The following is a 14,053-nucleotide window of genomic DNA, read 5'->3' as shown; positions in this document are numbered from 1 at the left end:
TTTGTGTCTTTTCATAATTTATGCACATTATATAATATATATTTGGTGTATTATTATATTTTATGTACAATACATAACATGCATTTAGTGTACTTTGATATTTTATGTACAGTATATAATATATATTTGGTGTGATTTTTTATTTTATGTAGAGTATATAATATGTATTTGGTGTACTTTGATATTTTATGTATAGTATATAATGTATACTTGGTGCACTTTGATATTTTATGTACAGTATATAATATATATTTGCGGTACTGTGATATTTTTTGTACAGTATAAAATATATATTTGGTGTTCTGTGATAATTTATGTACAGTATATAATGTATATTTGATGTGATTTGATATTTTAGGTAGAGTATATAATATATATTTGGTGTGCTTTGGTATTTTATGTTCAGTGTATAATATATATTTGGTGTACTTTGGTGTTTTATGTGCAGTATATAACATATATTTTGTATATTTTTATATTTTGTGTACAGTATATAATATATATTTGGTGTACTTTTATACTTTATGTACAGTACAAAATATATATTTAATTTCATTCCATATTTTATGTACAGTATATAATATATGTTTGGTGAACTTTAATATTTTTTGTTAAGTATATAATATACATTTGGTGTCCTTTCATTTTTTATGTAAAGTATATAATATATATTTTGTGTATTTTCACATTTTATGTACAGTATATAATATATATTGGGTGTACTTTCATACTTTATGTACAGTATATAATATCTATTTGGTGTACTTTGGTATATTATATGCAATGTATAATATACATTTGTTATTCTGTGATACTTTATGTGCTGCATATAATATATATTTGGTGTAATGTGATATTTTATGTCCACTATATAATATATTTGGTGTTCTTTGATATTTTATGTAGAGTTCATAATGTTTGTTTGGTGTACTTTGTTATTTTATTTACTGTATATAACATATACTTGGTGTCATTTGACATTATAAGTACAGTACATAATATAAATTTGGTGTACTTACACGCTTAACTTACAGTATATAATATTCGTTTGGTGTAATTTTATATTTTATGTAGTGTATATAACATATATTTGGTGCAGTTTGATATTTTATGTAGAGTATATAATATACATTTGGTGTACTGTGATATTTCAGGTACTTTATATCCTATATATTTGGTGTACTTTGATATTTTATGTACAGTATATAATTCATATTTGGTGTGCTTTGATATGTTATGTACAGTATGTAATATATATTTGGCATACTTTGGTATTTTATGAACAGCATGTAATATATATTTTGTGTACTTTGATAATTTATGTACACTACATAATATTGATTTGGTGTAGTTTCATATTTTACGTACCGTAGATAAAATATATTTGGTGTACGATGATATTTTATGTACAGTATATAATACATATTTGGTGTACTGTGATATTTTATGTACAGTATGTCAGGTATATTTGGTGTCCTTTTTATTTTATGTACAGTATATAATGTATCTTTGGTGTGCTTTGATATTTTATGTACAGTATATAAAATATATTTGGTGGACAGTAATATTTTATGTACAGTATATAATATGTATTTTGTGTATTTTCAAATTTTATGTACAGTATATAATATATATTTGTTGTACTTTTATAATTTTATGTACAGTATATAATATATATTTAATGTTATTTGATATTTTACGTACAGTATATAACATATAATTGGTGTGCTTTTATATTTAATGTACAGTATATAAAATATATGTGGTTTACTTTGATATTTTATATAGAGTATACAATATAAATTTTGTGTATTTTCACATTTATATGCCGTATATAATATATATTTGGTGTTCATTTATATTTCATGTAAAGTATATGATATATATTTAGTGTAATTTGATATTTCATGTACAGTATATAATACATATTTGGTGAACTTTGACATTTTATGTACAGTATATAATATATATTTGGTGTAATGTGACATTTTATGTACAGTATATAATATATATTTGGTGTACTTTGATATTTTATGTACAGTATATGATGTATATCTGATGTACTTCAATATTTAATGTATAGTATATAATATAAATTCAGTGTGCTTTGATATTTTATGCACAGTATATAATATACATTTGGTGTACCTTGATATTTTAAGTGCAGAATACAATATATATTAGGTGAAGTTTGATATTTTTTGTTCATTATATAGTATACATTTGGTGTCCTTACACATTTTATGTACAGTATATAATGTATATTTTGTGTATTTTCACATTTTTGTGGAGTATATAATATACATTTGTTGTACTGTGATATTTTATGTACAGTATATAATATATATTTGGTGTACTGTGATTATTATGTACCATATATAACATGTATTTAGTGTAATTTCAGATTTTATGTATAGTATGCAATATATATTTGGTGTGTTTTATATTTTATTTACAGTTTATAATACATATTTGGTGTACTTTGTTATTTTATGTACAGTGTATAGTATATATTTTGTGTATTTTCACATTTAATGTACTGTAAATAATATATATTTGGTTTACTTTTATATTTCTCGTATAGTATATAATATATATTTAGTTTACTTTGATATTTTATGTACAGTAGATAATATATATTTGGTGTACTTTGATATTTTATGTACAGTATGTGATATGTGTTTTGTGTATTTTTATATTTTATGTACAGTATATAATATATATTTTGTGTGCTTTTATATTTTTTGTAAAGTATATAATATGTATTTAGTGTAATTTGATATTTTATGTACAGTATATAATATATATTTAGTATAATTTGATATTTTATGTACAGGTTATAATATAAATTTCGTGAACTTTGATATCTCATGTACAGCATATAATGTACATTTGGTGCCCTTTGATATTTTATGTACAGTACATAATACATATTTGGGGTATTTTGATATTTTATATACAGTATATAATATGTATTTGGTGTACTTTTATATTTTATGTACAGTATATAATATATACTTGGTGTACTGTGAAATTGGATGTACAGTATATAATGTATATCTGGTGTACTTTGATATTTTTTGTACAGTATATAATATATATTTGGTGTACTTTGTTATTTTATGTACAGTATATAAAATATATTTGCTGTACTTTGATATTTTATGTACAGTTTATAATATATATTTTGTATATTTTCATATTTTATGTACAGTATATAATATATATTTGGTGCACTTTAATGTTTTATGTACAGTATATAATATAAATTTAGTTTAATTTGCTATTTTTTAGACATTTTAGAATATATATTTGGTGTACTTTGATATTTTATGTACAGTGTGTGATATGTATTTTGTGTATTTTCATATTTTATGGACTGTATATAATATATATTTGGTGTACTTTTATTTTTTGTTTAGTATATAATATATATTTAGTGTAATTTGATATTTTATGTACAGTATGTAATATATATTGGGTGTGATTTTATATTACATGTACAGTATATAATATATATTTGGAGTACTTTGATATTTTTTGTACTGTATACAATATATATTTTGGTGTACTTTGATATTTTATGTACATTATATAATATATATTTTGTATATTTTCACATTTTATGTACAGTATATAAGACAAACTTGGTGTACTTTTATATTTTATGAATAGTGTATAATATTTATTTAGTGTAATTTGTTTTTTATGTACAGTATGTAACATATATTTAGAGTTCTTTGATATTTTATGTAGAGTATATAATATATATTTGGTGTACTTTAATATATTATGTACTGTATATAATACGTATTTTGTGTATTTTCACATTTTATGTACAGTATAAAATATATATTCGGTGTACTTTCATATATTATGTATAGTGTATAATATATATTTTGTTTAAATTGATATTTTATGTACAGCATATAATATATATTTGGTGTACTTTGATAATTTATGCACAGTATGTGGTATATATTTTGTGTTTTTTCATATTTTATGCACATTATATAATATATATTTGGTGTACTTTGATATTTTATGTACAGTATATTATATATATTTTGTGTAGATTCATATTTTATGTTCAGTATAAAATGTACATTTAGTGTACTTTTATATTTTATATACAGTATATAATATATATTTAGTTTAATTTGCTATTTTATGTACAGTATATAATATACATTTGGAGTACTTTGATATTTTATTTACAGTATATAAAATATATTTGGTGTACTTTAATATTTTATGTACAGTATACAATATATATTTTGTATATTTTCATATTTTATGTGCAGAATATAATATATGTTTGGTGTACTTTTATATTTTATGTATGGTGTATAATATTTATTCAGTGTAATATCATATTTTATGTACAGTACATAATATATATTTGGTGTGCTTTGGTATTTTATGTATAGCATATAATATGTATTTGGAGTACTTTGATATTTTATGTAAAGTATATAATACGTATTTTGTGTATTTTCACATTTTATGTACAGTATATAATATATATTTGGTGTACTTTTATATTTTATGTACAGTATATAATATATATTTTGTTTAATTTGATATTTTTTGTACTGTATATAATATATATTTGGTGTACTTAGATATTTTATGTACAGTGTGTGATATGTATTTTGTGTATTTTCATATTATATGGACAGTAAATAATATATATTTGGTGTACTTTGATATTTTATGTACAGTATATAATATGTATTTATAGTAATTTGATATTTTATGTACAGTATGTAATATATATTGGGAGTTATTTTATATTATATGTGCAGTATATACTATATATTTCGTGTTCCTTTCTGTTCCGTTCTGTTCTGTTCTGTTCCGTTCCATTCTGTTCCACTCCGTTCCGTTCTACTAGAGTTCATACAATTCCATTCTATTCCATTCCATTCCAGTCCCTTCCATTCAGTTATGTTCCGCGTCGATCTACTCGGCTTGATTCAATTCCTTTCTATTGCATTCCATTCCATTCCATTCCATTCCATTCCATTCCATTCCATTCCATTCCATTCCATTAAATTTTCCATTCCATTCCATTCCATTCCATTCCATTCCATTCCATTCCATTCCATTCCATTCCATTCCATTCCATTCCATTCCATTCCATTCCATTCCATTCCATTCCATTCCATTCCATTCCATTCCACTCGGGTTGATTCAATTCCATTCTACTCTTTCCATTCCATTCCATTCCATTCCATTCCATTCCATTCCATTCCATTCCACTCGAGTTGATTCAATTCCATTCTACTCTCCATTCCATTCTATTCCATTCCATTCCATTCCATTCCATTCCATTCCATTCCATTCCATTCCATTCCATTCCTTTACATTCCATTCCATTCTACTCCAGTTGATTCCATTCAGTTCCGTTTCGTTCCATTCCATCCCGTCCCGACCCGTCCCGTCCCATCCCGTACCATCCCATCCCATTCCGTTCTACTCGGGTTGATTCCATTCCGTTCCGTTCTGTTCCGTTCCTTTCCGTTCAGTTCCTTTCCGTTCCGTTCCACTCGGGTTGATTCAATTCCATTCTTTTACATTCCATTCCATTCCAATACGTTCCGCGTTGTTCTACTCGGGTTGATTCAATTCCATTCTATTCCATTGAATTCCATTGAATTCCATTCCATTCCATTCCATTCCATTCCGTTCTACATGGGTTGATTCCATTCCATTCCATTCCATTCCATTCCATTCCTCTCACTCGGGTTGATTCAATACCATTCTATTCCATTCCATTCCTCTCACTCGGGTTGATTCAATACCATTCTATTCCATTCCATTCCGTTCCGTTCCATTCCATTCCGATCCGTTCCGTTCTGTTCTACTCGGGTTGATTCAATTCAGTTCTATTCCATTCCTTTCCATTCCATTCCATTCCATTCCATTCCTTTAAATTGTACTCGGGCTGATTCCATTCCACTCCATTCCATTCCATGCCATTCCATTCCATTCCATTGCATTCCATTCCATTCCAGTCCATTCCATTCCATTCCAGTCCATTCTATTCCATTCTACTTGGGTTGATTCTATTCCATTCCATCCCATTCCATTCCATTCCATTCCATTCCATTCCATTCCATTCCAATCCATTCCATTCTACTCGGGTTGATTCCGTTTCATTCCATTCCATTCCATTCCATTCCATTCCATTCCATTCCATTCCTTTCCATTCCATTCCTTTCACTCAGGTTGATTCAATTCCATTCTATTCCTTTCCATTCCGTTCCATTCCATTCCGTTCCAACCCATTCCGTTCAGTTCTACTCGGGTTGATTCAATTCAATTCTATTCCATTCCATTCCATTCTATTCCATTCCATTCCATTCCATTCCGTTCCATTCCATTCCATTCCATTGTACTCGGGTTGACTCCATTCCATTCCATTCCAATCCATTCCATTCCATTCCATTCCAATGCATTCCATTCCATTCCATTCCATTGTACTCGGGTTGATTCCATTCCATTCCATTCCATTCCATTCCATTCCATTCCATTCCATTCCATTCCATTCCACTCGGGTTGATTCCATTCCATTCCATTCCATTCCATTCTACTCGGGTTGATTCCATTCCATTCCATTCCATTCCATTCCATTCCATTCCATTCCATTCCATTCCATTCTACTCGGGTTGGTTCCATTCCATTGCATTCCATTCCTTTCCATTCCATTCCATTCCATTCCATTCCATTCCATTCTACTCGGGTTCATTCCATTCTATTCCGTTCCATCTCGTCCTGTCCTGTCCCGTCCCGTCCCGTCCTGTTCCGTTCTACTCGGGTTGCTTCCATTCCGTTCCGTTCCGTTGAGTTCTTTTCTGTTCCATTCCGTTCCATTCTACTCGGGTTGATTCAATTCCATTCTATTCCATTCCATTCCTTTCCATTCCATTCCATTCCATTCCATTCCATTCCATACTATTCCATTCCGTTCTACTTGGGTTGGTTCCATTGAGTTCCGTTCCATTCCGTTCCGTCCCGCCTCGTCCCGTCCCGTCCTGTCCCGTCCCGTCCTGTCCCATCCCGTGCCGTTCTACTCGGGTTGATTCCATTCCATTCCATTCATTTCCGTTCCGTTCCATTCCGTTCTGTTCCATTCCGTTCCGCTCTACTCGGGTTGATTCAATTCCATTCAATTCCATTCCATTCCATTCCGTTCCATACTGCTATGTTCCGCGTTGATCTACTCGGGTTGATTCAATTCCATTCTATTCCATTCCATTCCTTTCCATTCCATTCCATTCCATTCCATACTATTCCATTCCGTTCTACTCGGGTTGATTCCATTGAGTTCCATTCTATTCCGTTCCGTCCCGTCCCGTCCCGTCCCAACCCGTGCCGTTGTACTCGGGTTGATTCCATTCCATTCCGTTCCATTCCGTTCCTTTCCGTTCCGTTCTCTTCCATTCCGTTCCGTTCTACTCGGGTTGATTCAATTCCATTCTATTCCATTCCATTCCATTCTGTTCCATTCCACTATGTTGTGGGTCGATCTACTCGGGTTGATTCAATTCCTTTCTATTCTATTCCATTCCATTCCATTCCATTCCATTCCATTCCATTCCATTCCATTCCATTCTACTCGGGTTGATTCCATGCCGTTCCGTTCCGTTCCATTCCATCCCATCCCGACCCGTCCCATCCTGTCCCGTCCCGTCCCATCCCATTCCGTTCTGCTCGGGTTGATTCCGTTCCCTTCCGTTCCTTTCCATTCCGTTCCATTCCGTTCCACGCGGGTTGATTCAATTCCATTCTATTACATTGAATTCCATTCCATTCCATTCCATTCCTTTCTACTCGGATTGATTCCATTCCAGTCCATTCCATTCCAGTCCATTCCATTCCTTTCTACTCAGGTTGATTCCAGTCCATTCCATTCCATTCCATTCCAATCCATTCTACTCGGGTTGAATCCATTCTGTTCCGTTCCGTCCCATCCCGACCCGTCCCGTCCCGTCCTGTTCTGTTCTACTCGGGTTGATTCCATTCCATTCCGTTCCGTTCCATTCCGTTCTGTTCCATTCCATTCCGTTCTACTCGGGTTGATTCAATTCCATTCTATTCCACTCCATTCCATTCTGTTCCGTTCCATTATGTTCCGCGTCAATCTACTCGGGTTGATTCAATTCCATTCTATTCCATTCCATTCCATTCCATTCCATTCCATTCCATTCCATTCCATTCCATTCCGTTCTACTCGGGTTGATTCCCTTCCGTTCCGTTCCGTTCCGTTCCACTCAGGTTGATTCAATTCAATTCTATTCCATTCCAATCCATTCCATTCCATTCCATTCCATTCCATTCCATTCCATTCCATTCCATTCCATTCCATTCTACTCGGGTTGGTTCCATTCCATTGCATTCCATTCCTTTCCATTCCATTCCATTCCATTCCATTCCATTCCATTCCATTCTACTCGGGTTCATTCCATTCTATTCCGTTCCATCTCGTCCTGTCCTGTCCCGTCCCGTCCCGTCCTGTTCCGTTCTACTCGGGTTGCTTCCATTCCGTTCCGTTCCGTTGAGTTCTTTTCTGTTCCATTCCGTTCCATTCTACTCGGGTTGATTCAATTCCATTCTATTCCATTCCATTCCTTTCCATTCCATTCCATTCCATTCCATTCCATTCCATACTATTCCATTCCGTTCTACTTGGGTTGGTTCCATTGAGTTCCGTTCCATTCCGTTCCGTCCCGCCTCGTCCCGTCCCGTCCTGTCCCGTCCCGTCCTGTCCCATCCCGTGCCGTTCTACTCGGGTTGATTCCATTCCATTCCATTCATTTCCGTTCCGTTCCGTTCCGTTCTGTTCCATTCCGTTCCGCTCTACTCGGGTTGATTCAATTCCATTCAATTCCATTCCATTCCATTCCGTTCCATACTGCTATGTTCCGCGTTGATCTACTCGGGTTGATTCAATTCCATTCTATTCCATTCCATTCCTTTCCATTCCATTCCATTCCATTCCATACTATTCCATTCCGTTCTACTCGGGTTGATTCCATTGAGTTCCATTCTATTCCGTTCCGTCCCGTCCCGTCCCGTCCCAACCCGTGCCGTTGTACTCGGGTTGATTCCATTCCATTCCGTTCCATTCCGTTCCTTTCCGTTCTGTTCTCTTCCATTCCGTTCCGTTCTACTCGGGTTGATTCAATTCCATTCTATTCCATTCCATTCCATTCCGTTCCATTCCACTATGTTGTGGGTCGATCTACTCGGGTTGATTCAATTCCTTTCTATTCTATTCCATTCCATTCCATTCCATTCCATTCCATTCCATTCCATTCCATTCCATTCCATTCTACTCGGGTTGATTCCATGCCGTTCCGTTCCGTTCCATTCCATCCCATCCCGACCCGTCCCATCCTGTCCCGTCCCGTCCCATCCCATTCCGTTCTGCTCGGGTTGATTCCGTTCCCTTCCGTTCCTTTCCATTCCGTTCCATTCCGTTCCACGCGGGTTGATTCAATTCCATTCTATTACATTGAATTCCATTCCATTCCATTCCATTCCTTTCTACTCGGATTGATTCCATTCCAGTCCATTCCATTCCAGTCCATTCCATTCCTTTCTACTCAGGTTGATTCCAGTCCATTCCATTCCATTCCATTCCAATCCATTCTACTCGGGTTGAATCCATTCTGTTCCGTTCCGTCCCATCCCGACCCGTCCCGTCCCGTCCTGTTCTGTTCTACTCGGGTTGATTCCATTCCGTTCCGTTCCGTTCCACTCAGGTTGATTCAATTCAATTCTATTCCATTCCAATCCATTCCATTCCATTCCATTCCATTCCATTCCATTCCATTCCATTCCATTCCATTCCATTCCATTCCATTCCATTGTACTCGGGTTGATTCCATTCCATTCCATTCCATTCCATTCCATTCCATTCCATTCCATTCCATTCCATTCCATTCCATTCCATTCCACTGTAGTCCATTCCATTCCATTCTACTCGGGTTGATTCCATTCCATTCCATTCCATTCCATTCAATTCCATTCCAATCCATTCCATTCTACTCGGGCTGATTCCATTCCATTCCATTCCATTCCATTCAATTCCTTTCCATTCCACTCGGGTTGATTCCATTCTGTTCCGTTCCGTCCCGTCCCGTCCCGTCCCTTCCCATTCCGTTCTACTCGGGTTGATTCCACTCCATTCCGTTCTGTTCCGTTCCGTTACGTTCTGTTCCATTCTGTTCCATTTCGTTCCGTTCTACTTGGGTTGATTTAATTCCATTCTATTCCATTCCATTCCATTCCGTTCCATTCCGCAATGTTCTGCGTCGATCTACTCGGGTTGATTCAATTCCATTCTATTCCATTCCACTCCATTCCATTCCATTCCATTCCATTCCATTCCATTCCATTCCATTCCATTCCATCCCATTCCATTCCGTTCTACTCGGGTTGATTCCATTCTGTTCCGTTCCATTCTGTTCCGTCCCGTCCTGACCCGTCCTGTCCCGTCCCGCCCTGTCTTGTCCCGTTCCGTCCCGTCCTGACCCGTCCTGTCCTGTCCCGCCCCGTCCTGTCCCGTTCCGTTCTACTCGGGTTGATTCCATTCCGTTCTGTTCCGTTCCGTTCCGTTCCTTTCCATTCCGTTCCTTTCCGTTCCGTTCCGTTCCGTTCTAGTCGGGTTGATTCAATTCCATTCTATTACATTCCATTACTTTCCTTTCCGTTCTGCTACGTTCTGCGTCGTTCTACTCGGGTTGATTCAATTCCATTCTATTCCTTTGAATTCCATTCCATTCCATTCCATTCCATTCCATTCTACTCGGGTTCATTCCATTCTATTCCGTTCCATCTCGTCCTGTCCCGTCCCATCCCGTCCCGTCCTGTTCCGTTCTACTCTGGTTGCTTCCATTCCATTCCGTTCCGTTCCGTTGCGTTCTTTTCTGTTCCATTCCGTTCCATTCTACTCGGGTTGATTCAATTCCATTCTATTCCATTCCATTCCTTTCCATTCCATTCCATTCCATTCCATTCCATTCCATACTATTCCATTCCGTTCTACTCGGGTTGGTTCCATTGAGTTCCGTTCCATTCCGTTCCATCCCGTCCCGTCCCGCCTCGTCCCGTCAGGTCCTGTCCCGTCCCGTCCCGTCCCATCCTGTGCCGTTCTACTCGGGTTGATTCCATTCCATTCCGTTCAGTTCCGTTCCGTTCCGTTCCGTTCTGTTCCATTCCGTTCCGCTCTACTCGGGTTGATTCAATTCCATTCTATTCCATTCCATTCCATTCCGTTCCATTCCACAATGTTCTGCGTCGATCTACTCGGGTTGATTCAATTCCATTCTATTCCATTCCATTCCATTCCGTTCCATTCCGCTATGTTCCCCGTTGATCTACTCGGGTTGATTCAATTCCATTCTATTCCATTCCATTCCTTTCCATTCCATTCCATTCCATTCCATTCCATACTATTCCATTCCGTTCTACTTGGGTTGATTCCATTGAGTTCCGTTCCATTCCGTTCCGTCCCGTCCCGTCCCGTCCCATCCCGTGCCGTTGTACTCGGGTTGATTCCATTCCATTCCGTTCCGTTCCGTTCCGTTCCGTTCTCTTCCATTCCGTTCCATTCTACTCGGGTTGATTCAATTCCATTCTATTCCATTCCATTCTGTTCCGTTCCGCTATGTTCTGGGTCGATCTACTCGGGTTGATTCAATTCCTTTCTATTCTATTCTATTCCATTCCATTCCATTCCATTCCATTCTACTCGGGTTGATTCCATGCCGTTCCGTTCCGTTCCATTCCATCCCATCCCGACCCGTCCCATCCCGTCCCGTCCCGTCCCATCCCGTTCCGTTCTGCTCGGGTTGATTCCGTTCCGTTCCGTTCCTTTCCGTTCCGTTCCATTCCGTTCCACGCGGGTTGATTCAATTCCATTCTATTACATTGAATTCCATTCCATTCCATTCCATTCCGTTCTACTCGGATTGATTCCATTCCATTCCATTCCATTCCAGTCCATTCCATTCCTTTCTACTCAGGTTGATTCCATTCCATTCCATTCCACTCCATTCTACTCGGGTTGAATCCATTCTGTTCCGTTCCGTCCCATCCCGTCCCGTCCCGTCCCATCCTGTTCTGTTCTACTCGGGTTGATTCCATTCCATTCCGTTCCGTTCCATTCCGTTCTGTTCCATTCCATTCCGTTCTACTCGGGTTGATTCAATTCCATTCTATTCCACTCCATTCCATTCCGTTCCATTCCGTTATGTTCCGCGTCGATCTACTCGGGTTGATTCAATTCCATTCTATTCCATTCCATTCCATTCCGTTCCATTCTGCTATGTTCCGCGTTGATCTACTCGGGTTGATTCAATTCCATTCTATTCCATTCCATTCCTTTCCATTCCATTCCATTCCATTCCATACTATTCCATTCCGTTCTACTTGGGTTGATTCCATTGAGTTCCGTTCCATTCCGTTCCGTCCCGTCCCGTCCCGTCCCATCCCGTGCCGTTGTACTCGGGTTGATTCCATTCCATTCCGTTCCGTTCCGTTCCGTTCCGTTCTCTTCCATTCCGTTCCATTCTACTCGGGTTGATTCAATTCCATTCTATTCCATTCCATTCTGTTCCGTTCCGCTATGTTCTGGGTCGATCTACTCGGGTTGATTCAATTCCTTTCTATTCTATTCTATTCCATTCCATTCCATTCCATTCCATTCCATTCCATTCCATTCCATTCCATTCCATTCTACTCGGGTTGATTCCATGCCGTTCCATTCCGTTCCATTCCATCCCATCCCGACCCGTCCCATCCCGTCCCGTCCCGTCCCATCCCGTTCCGTTCTGCTCGGGTTGATTCCGTTCCGTTCAGTTCCTTTCCGTTCCGTTCCATTCCGTTCCACGCGGGTTGATTCAATTCCATTCTGTTACATTGAATTCCATTCCATTCCATTCCATTCCGTTCTACTCGGATTGATTCCATTCCATTCCATTCCATTCCAGTCCATTCCATTCCTTTCTACTCAGGTTGATTCCATTCCATTCCATTCCATTCCATTCCAATCCATTCTACTCGGGTTGAATCCATTCTGTTCTGTTCCGTCCCATCCCGTCCCGTCCCGTCCCGTCCTGTTCTGTTCTACTCGGGTTGATTCCATTCCATTCCGTTCCGTTCCATTCCGTTCTGTTCCATTCCATTCCGTTCTACTCGGGTTGATTCAATTCCATTCTATTCCACTCCATTCCATTCCGTTCCATTCCGTTATGTTACGCGTCGATCTACTCGGGTTGATTCAATTCCATTCTATTCCATTCCATTCCATTCCATTCCATTCCATTCCATTCCATTCCGTTCTACTCGGGTTGATTCCCTTCTGTTCCGTTCCATTCCGTTCCACTCAGGTTGATTCAATTCAATTCCATTCCATTCCATTCCATTCCATTCCATTCCATTCCATTCCATTGTACTCGGGTTGCTTCCATTCCATTCCATTCCATTCCATTCCATTCCATTCCATTCCATTCCATTCCATTCCATTCCATTGCAGTCCATTCCTTTCCATTCTACTCGGGTTGATTCCATTCCATTCCATTCAATTCCATTCCAATCCATTCCATTCTACTCGGGTTGATTCCATTCCATTCCATTCCATTCCATTCCATTCCATTCCTTTCCATTCCACTCGGGATTATTCCATTCTGTTCCGTTCCGTCCCGTCCCGTCCCGTCCCTTCCCATTCCGTTCTACTCGGGTTGATTCCACTCCATTCCGTTCCGTTCCGTTCCGTTCCGTTCCATTCCGTTCTGTTCCATTCCGTTACGTTCTACTTGGGTTGATTCAATTCCATTCTATTCCATTCCATTCCATTCCGTTCCGCTCCGCAATGTTCTGCGTCGATCTACTCGGGTTGATTCAATTCCATTCTATTCCATTCCATTCTATTCCATTCCATTCCATTCCATTCCATTCCATTCCATTTCATCCCATTCCATTCCGTTCTACTCGGGTTGTTTCCATTCTGTTCCGTTCCGTTCCGTTCTGTCCCGTCCTG

The sequence above is a fragment of the Gorilla gorilla genome, chromosome 17 (genome assembly GCF_029281585.2).
Source record: "Gorilla gorilla gorilla isolate KB3781 chromosome 17, NHGRI_mGorGor1-v2.1_pri, whole genome shotgun sequence".
In the NCBI taxonomy this organism is placed as follows: domain Eukaryota; kingdom Metazoa; phylum Chordata; class Mammalia; order Primates; family Hominidae; genus Gorilla; species Gorilla gorilla.
Note: the sequence above shows the minus strand (reverse complement) of the source record.